The following is an 8,864-nucleotide window of genomic DNA, read 5'->3' as shown; positions in this document are numbered from 1 at the left end:
CTCCAGGCCTCCCTGTCTATCACCAACTCCCAGAGTTCACACAGACTCACATCCATTGAGTCAGTGATGCCATCCAGCCATCTCATCCTCTGTCGTCCCCTTCTCCTCCTGGCCCCAATCCCTCCCAATCAGAGTATTTTCCAATGAGTCAGCTCTTTGCATGAAGTGGCCAAAGTATTGGAGTTTCAGCTTTAGCATCATTCCTTCCAAAGAAATCCCAGGGCTGATCTCCTTTAGAATGGACTGGGTTGGATCTCCTTGTAGTCCAAGGGACTCTCAAGAGTCTTCTGCAACACTACAGTTCAAAAGCATCAATTCTTCGGCACTCAGCTTTCTTCACAGTCCAAATTTCACATCCATATATGACCACTGGAAAAACCATAGCCTTGACTAGATGGACCTTTGTTGGCAAAGCAATGTCTCTGCCCTTCAATATGCTATCTAGGATGGTCATAACCTTTCTTCCAAGGAGTAAGCGTCTTTTAATTTCATGGCTGCAGTCACCATCTGCAGTGATTTTGGAGCCCAGAAAAATAAAGTCTGACACTGCTTCCCCTGTTTCCCCATCTATTTCCCATGAAGTGATGGGACCAGATGCCATGATCTTCGTTTTCTGAATGTTGAGTTTTAAGCCAACTTTTTCACTCTCCTCTTTCACCTTCATCAAGAGGCTTTTTAGTTCCTCTTCACTTTCTGCCATAATGGTGGTGTCATCTGCATATCTGAGGTTATTGATATTTCTCCTGGCAATCTTGATTCCAGCTTGTGCTTCTTCCAGCCCAGTGTTTCTCATAATGTACTCTGCATATAAGTTAAATAAGCAGGGTGATAATATACAGCCTTGACGTACCCCTTTTCCTATTTGGAACCAGTCTGTTGTTCCATGTCCAATTCTAACTATTGCTTCCTGACCTGCGTACAAATTTCTCAAGAGGCAGGTCAGGTGGTCTAGTATTCCCATCTCTTTCAGAATTTTCCACAGTTTATTGTGATCCACACAGTCAAAGGCTTTGGTATAGTCAAAGTCGCTTCAATCATGTCCAACTCTTTGTGAACCCAGGCTTCTTTGTCCTTGGGATTTCCTATGCAAGAGTACTAGAGTGGGTTGTCATGCCCTCCTCCAGGGGATCTTCCTGAAAATCTTGACTGTACATGAGTTTTGTTTATAGTTTCAGCCTCAAGAAAAGAAACTATCACTATCACCTCCCTCTCCCTCCACTGTGCTCCCTCCCCCTATCCCAATTACAATTAACAAGGGAAAGAACTAGGATTACTCAAGTAGTAGAGTGACTTATGCTGAACTAATAAATCATGGGCAGAGAATAAGGTCTACAGTAAATACAAGCTTGGTCCATTTTGGAGCAGATTCCTATGCTTGATTCAGCTGAAAGGTTAGAACTATGCTTTATAAAATTGCTGCTCAGTTCAGTTCAGCTGCTCAGTCATGTCCAACTCTTTTTGACCCCATGGACTGCAGCACACCAGGCTTCCCTCTCCATCAACAATCCCCAGAGCTTAATCAAACTAATGACCATGGAGTCAGTGATACCATCCAACCATCTCATCCTCTGTCGTCCCCTTCTCCTCCCGCTTTCAATCTGTCCCAGCATCAGGGTCTTTTCAAATGAGTCAGTTCTTCGCATCAGGCGGCCAACTCAGATAATGTAGTTTCAATTTCAGCATCAGTCCTTCCAATGAATATTCAGGGTTGATTTCCTTTAGATTGACTGGTTGGATCTCCTTGCAGTCCAAGGGATTCTCAAGAATCTTCTCCAACACCACAGTTCAAAAGCATCAATTCTTCAGTGCTCAGCTTTCTTTATAGTCCAGCTCTCACATCCATACATGACTACTGGAAAAACCACAACTTTGACTAGACAAACCTTTGTTGGGAAAGCAATGTCTCTGCTTTTTAATATGCTATCTAGGTTGGTCATTGCTTTTCTTCCAAAGAGCAAGCATCTTTTAATTTCATGGCTGCAGTCACCATCTGCAGTGATTTTGGAGCCCAAAATAATAAAGTCTTTCACTGTTTCCATTGTTTCCCCATCTATTTGTCATGAAGTGATGGGACTGGATGCCATGATCTTAGTTTTCTGAATGTTGAGCTTTAAGTCAACTTTTTCACTCTCTTCTTTCACTTTCACCAAGAGGCTCTTTAGTTCTTCTTCACTTTCTGCCATAAAAGTGGTATCATCTGCCTATCAGAGGTTAATGATATTCCTTCCAGCAGTCTTGATTCCAACTTGTGCTTCATCCAGCCCAGCATTTCGTATGATGTACTCTGCATATAAGTTAAATATGCAGGGTGACAATATACAGCCTTGACGTACTCCTTTCCCAATTTGAGACCAGTCTGTTTTCCATGTCTGGTTCTAACTGTTGCTTCCTGACCTGCATTTCTCAGGAGGCAGGTCAGGTTGTTTGGTATTCCCGTCTCTTTAAGAATTTATAGCACACATCATTGCTGCTATAAGCACAATCTCTTTAAAGAACACATTATTGCTGCTATTAACTTACTATTATGTAAATTACAGGGAAAAGAAAGGGTGTGGGTGGGTGGAAACTGGGAAGGAAACACATTGGGGCCCACAGTAGACACTCAGGGATTCCATTTCTATAGAAACTCTAAAATGTAATGTTTAATACTTGATAACATGAACAGTAACTGCCCTGAGAGGTGGCTTGGTTGAGGCCTTTAGCGGATCAGAAGAGTCTATACAAAGACACCCTCAAGGCATTCACTTTGAGGATGTTGTTTAGGATCTTATTTATTATTTCATGGAGATATACTAGAAACTCATTCCAGACCTCCATATTGAGACAAATATATTTTTGTTTTATGGATCCCAGGGTATGTGTAACAAAACATATTCTCTTCACATTTGCTTCTGGATATTCAGAAGTACTAAGTATATTTTTAGATGTCTTTTATATTTTATCCCTCTATCTTGATTCATCTTTTTTTTTTTAAAAAAGAAACATTATTTTTGCCTGTTATCCCTCACTTATTTTAAATAGTTTTCCTTGTGATTTTATGTACCACTTCTATCTTAATGAATTGATTCTGGAATTTAAAAAATCTTGAGTTTAGAAAAAATTATTTTCATATTCAGGTCTGTATCTCAGAAAAAAAATAAGTTTTTAATAGAAAAAAAATTTTTTTAAGATTTTTAAATGACAAAACTGAATGATTTTTGATACTATAGAATGCAGAAAATTTCCCAGGGCTTGCTCAGCAAGTTTCAAGTTATTTTTCTGTTTTGGCAGTCCTAGTTAGAAATCTTTCTCTCCTTTCTATTTACTCATGCTCTGTTGTAATTACTGCTTCTTGGTCCCATAAGTCTTCAAGTTTCCTTCCAAAAGTAAAGATAACATTTTAAAAAATTCTCAAATGGTTAGAAATTTCAAAACATATACCCAAAAGGTACAAAATGAAGAGTAATGCTGTGTTTCAAGCAGCTTTTCATGTGTCAAGAAAAGAAAATCTGCCTGTGTTTCACTCCACAGGGAGACAGGCATATACGTGACCCTCCTCTGAAGTACTAACTCTATACAAACTCAGAATCTCTTTTACTCCACCCCGTATCAACTTGCTATTGAAACACAAGTCATTCAGCTAAGTTTTCAGCATAGCCTGGATAGCCAGATTAGAAAGTCATCTATCTAGAAGTGCTGCCTTTATCAGAAGCACTGCAGTTAACTTGTGTGTCTCTGCTCTTAAAAGAGCTCTTTCTGTCTTTAACCCAGGCAAGGTTAAAGTGCTGGAGGCCCAGCCCTTCGGCATCTCTAATTCAGTCACGGCCTCATATCTAGGCATTCTTGCATGTCATGATCAAGTGCCTCGTAACTAGGAAACATCCTATCACAACTGGATAAAACATTTGCTTTCTAGCCAATATCCACATATGTTTGACCTGTTAGAACCCACCAAAAATGCTAAAATAGTGATGTATTCACAATTAAACTAATAAATAAGCATGTTCTTTTGAACACTCTTTCAACTATACCTGTGTCTCTTGACTTCTTCCCCCTTAACCTTTATTTCCCAGATACATACTAATTCCTGCAACTCCACTCTATGGACAGTGATGTCATCTGTAGGTGGGATGACTCCAAGGAAGGAGGCTGGAGTTGGGATGCCAACCACCAGGAGTCTTGTAGCTCAGGGGACTTTTCAAAGCTCTTCCATCCCAGATATTCCAGCATCCTTTGGGTTCAGTAGGCTTGTCTTGGCTGCAGGAGGACCTCCCCACACCCCCAGAGCTGGAGATTCTCCTGGTCCTTCAGTAGATGGCTCATTGCCAGGCATATCTTCCTAGCACCCTCAGATCCAAGACACTCCAGCCCTGGGATCCAAGTCTGCTCAGGTTCCAGGGATGTGACACCAGCCTAGGTCACCATGTCTGAGTGGACTTGAGTCAGCATTTCCTTTTCATTTTTTTCTATTGTATCATTTGAATTGGGGCATATAAGTGATTTACAATGTTGTGGATCTTTTTCCCCAATAGACAGCAGTTTTATTCACTTATTGGAGAAGGAAATGGCAACCCACTCCAGTATTCTTGCCTGGAAAATTCCCTGGACAGAGGAGCCTGGCAGGCTGCAGCCCATGGGGTCGCAAAGAGTCAAACACAACTGAGCAACTTTTCCTTCAACTACACTTAAATCCTCTCTTTTCAGAAATCTTCAGTGATGATACTTCAGATTGCTAGCAGGGGGGTACCAAGAGTTATCATTTACTGAAGTAATGACTGACCTTTGACAGCAACTCACTGCTGGCCTTTAAAATACCAATCACCTATTTTTACTCCATTCTATCTCTAAACATGTTAAGCACCAAGCATTGGATTTGTAAAGGTTAACAAGACACATTTTCCTGATCCTTGAGCAGCCTGGAGCCTAGTACAGGAGACAGAAATGTAAGAATTAAGTTATGACTTAATGTGTATGAGGGAAAAAGCTGAAGCAATGACGAAATGCTCTTAGAGAATATTAATAGGACAAAGGAACCAATTTGGGATAACATTTTAAAGATATACTGTCCTTTGAGTGGAATTTTACGATGGGTGATTAGAGGTTTTGAAAAGAAAGGATGTCACAGCAGGTGCCCAAGACAAAATCTGGGTAAAGAGCCACAGCAGGGCTTCTCAACTTCAGCATTCCTGGCACTTAGGGCTGGATAATTCTTTGTTGTGGAAGGTTTCCCTATGCATTTTGGCGTGTACCTGGCCTCTACTCACTACACAGCAGTAGCAACTCCCACAAACCAAGTTATGACAAATAAAAACGCCTCCAAACATCACTAAATATTCCCTGAGATTGAAAGCGAAACCAACCCTCGTTGAGAATAACTGACGTACAGGAATTAAAGCATCAAATATGGGCAGGGGCTGGTTAATGGTGACTGAGAGGGAGATTGGTGCCAGACTGAAGGGTCTTATGTAGTTGCTGTTTAGTCTCTAAGCCATGTCTGGCTCTTTTGCAGCCCCATGGACTGTAGCCTGCCAGGTTCCTCTGTCCATGGGATTTCTCCAGCAAGAATACTAGAGTGGGTTGCCATTTCCTTTTTTAGGGGATCTTCCCAATCTAGAGATCAATCTCACATCTTCTGCATTGGCAGGCAGATTCTTTACCAGTGAGACACTGGGGAAGCCCAAAAGGTCTTAGACACCATGCTAAAATTATGTTGAATGATTTGGGACATTTAAACAGAGTCCTACATTTCACTCATATTAATTTGTACTGCCTCTCCAAATAAACCCTGAATACTTAGACTTTATAAGCAGTTTAATGCTGCATATATCAGAGATATTAATCAATTCCTAAGTATATCCTGAGAAAGGCTACTTCTTGTTTCCAGTACATATTTGACTGTTCAATTTCTCCTCCAAATGCTGCTTAATCCTATTTTTAGGAATTTCTTAGGTGTCACCATTGACATCACTCCATTCTGTTGCCTCAAAGCAAGAATGGCACTCAATAGCATTTTTAAAATAAATCACTGAATGGATACATGCATAGGTGTATTATAAACTTAAGTGAAGGAAGGGGAGAAATTAAGGAAAAGAGGGAAAAGAAAGATGCTAATGGCAGAAGGAGGAAATCTTTCAACACAGTATTAAACAGCTCTTGTGTAGTGAGAAAATTGGCTCTAAACAAAGCTATGCAATGACATCCCTTTTGGAAAAGAAATAAAAGATCTTTTCCAAAGGAGACTATTAAAGTTATTAATACTTGCTAGGCCATAAAAGGGCTGATATACTGCTTAAAAGTCAGTTGGATAGTTAAATATTGTATTCAATCCTCAAAAATGACTAGCAACAAAAAAGCCATGCTAAATTGAGAACTGCTAACTATGATTTTAAGGCAAAGGGCAACTTGTGGATAAGTTTGAAAGACCTAAAATCATGCATTTGGGATCGGATCACACTAAATATTATGTGCTTTTGAGGCCATCGTTCAAGCCAGAGCTTTGAGAGTCTGACACCATGAAGTAGCTGCCTGATAAGGATCAAGGCATAGAAAGTACAGTGCAAACTAGTTTCCTGAATTTTAAAGGCAGGTTTGCCATGCACATCAGGGTGTAAAGGGAAGACACTGGTGCCACAGAGACACAGCTCAAGTGAGGCTTTCTTTTTGTAAGTAGGATTTGCAGCAATTTGATGCTGAATGCTTCTGCTCACCTCAGGAGATTTTGCAAGAGAAAAGAGAGAAATAAGAAGAGACATCCCTGGAGATAATTTTTCAAAAAGTTATCTGGTGGCCTTCAGTAACCCAGCATGTTGTCCTGAAAAAAGACTTTTTGAATCCTTTGACTCTAGTGAAAGGATGCTCTCACTTCCTATTTTCTCAGAGAGGTAGATAAGGAAACTAACAAGTTGAGAACTGTATATAGTACAATGTGTTTTATATATATGTATATATATATATAGTTATATATAGTTTAACAAATAACTGTATGTTATATATAGTTTCACAAAGGTTTTGTGCACTTACTGTGCTTATTGATTAATCTCTTTCCCCAATTTTTTTATTTTGGTAAAATATATTTACCATCTTAACCATTGGTTCAATGATATTAAATAATTAAATAATTATATTAAATGATAACCAATGGTTCAGTGATATTAAATACAGCCACAGTGAGATGTGAAACTATCAGCATATCCATCTCTAGAACTCTTTGTCTTGCAAAACTGAAACTCTATACCCATTAAACAATAACTCTCTATACCCTTCTCTCCCCAAATCCTAAGAACCACAATTCTAATTTCAGTTTCTATGTATTTGACTAATCGAAGCAACTCTTACAAGTGAAATTATACAGTTTTTGTGTTTTTGTGACTAGATTTTTTTTCACTTAGCATCATGTCTCCAGAGTTTATCCATACAGTAGTATATCTCAGAATTCCCTTCCTTTTAAAGGCTGAGTAATATTCCATTATACAAATATACCACACTTTCCCCAGCATCATTTGTTGAAAATACTGTCCTCTCCCCCTTGAATGGCCTGTATATCTCTGTCACAAATCATTTGACCATATATGTAAGGATTTATTTCTGGCAGTGCTATGCTATTCAATTTTCTGTTTCTATCTTTATGCCAGTACATACTGTTTCAGTTACTGCAGTTTTGTAGTAAGTTTTGAAATTAGAAAGTGTGAGTCCTCTGGCTTTGTTCATTTTCAAGATTATTTTGGCTATTTGAGGTCTCTTGAGCTTCTATGTGAATTTTATGATGGGTTTTTCTACTTCTGTACAAAAACAAAAAATGTCATTGGGATTTTGATAGCGATTGCACTGAAACTGTAAACCTGCTTGTATACCTGCCTTCAGTCACTACTACTGAAGGCTGTACTGATAGCTTAAAAATATTCTTTCATTTTATCAACATGAGATGTGCTCCCATTTATTTACATCTTTAATTTCTTTCAGCAATGCTTGGTAGTTTTCACTTCACTTCATTGGTAATCCTAATGCCAAAGTATTTTACCCTGTTTTAATGCTGCTGCTACTGCTAAGTCGCTTCAGTCATGTCCAACTCTTCGCGACCCCATGGACCGCAGCCTACCAGGCTCCTCCATCCATGGATTCTCCAGGCAAGAGTACTGGAGTGGGTTGCCATTTCCTGCTCCAAATTTAATGCTAGTATATATAAATAGAAATTTTTAAATTTCCGTTTTCATATTGTTCAGTTGATCTATATAAGGGCAACTGATTTGCACGTTGACTTTATATACTATCTCTTCTGTGAGTCTAATGGAGAAGGAAATGGCAACCCACTCCAGTATTCTTGCCTAGAGAATCCTTCTCTGATGAGAAATTTGTTCATATTTTTACTGAGGATCCCTTGTATGTGACAAGTCACTTCTCTCCTGCTACTGTAAAGATCCTCTCATTATTTTGTCTTTTGTCTTTCAAAAGTCTGATTATAATGTGTCTTGTATGAGTCTCTGGGTTCATCTTACTTGGAGTTCACTGACCTTCTAGGATGCTTACATTCATATCTTTCAACAAATTTGGGAAGTCCTCAGTTATTGTTTCAATATTTCCTCTGTCCCTCCCCCTGTCCCTTCTTCTTCTAGGACTCCCACAATGTGTATTATTGTTCCATTTGATGGTGTTCCAATGGTCCCTTGCTCAGTTGCTAAATCGTTTTTGACTCTTTGCAACCCCATGGACTGTAGCACACCAGACTCCTCTGTCCTCTGCTACCTCTAGGAGTTTTCTCAACTTCATGTTCCACTGAGTCAGTGAAACTAATCATCTCATCTTCTGTCACCCTCTTCTCCTCCTGCCTTCAATCTTTCCCAGCATCAGGGTATTTTCCAGTGAGTCAGCTTTTGCCATCAGGTAGCCAA

Source organism: Bos mutus, chromosome 9 (assembly GCF_027580195.1).
Source record: "Bos mutus isolate GX-2022 chromosome 9, NWIPB_WYAK_1.1, whole genome shotgun sequence".
Taxonomy (NCBI): Eukaryota; Metazoa; Chordata; class Mammalia; order Artiodactyla; family Bovidae; genus Bos; species Bos mutus.
The sequence above is the reverse complement of the archived record's forward strand: the minus strand, read 5'-3'. Positions refer to the sequence as shown.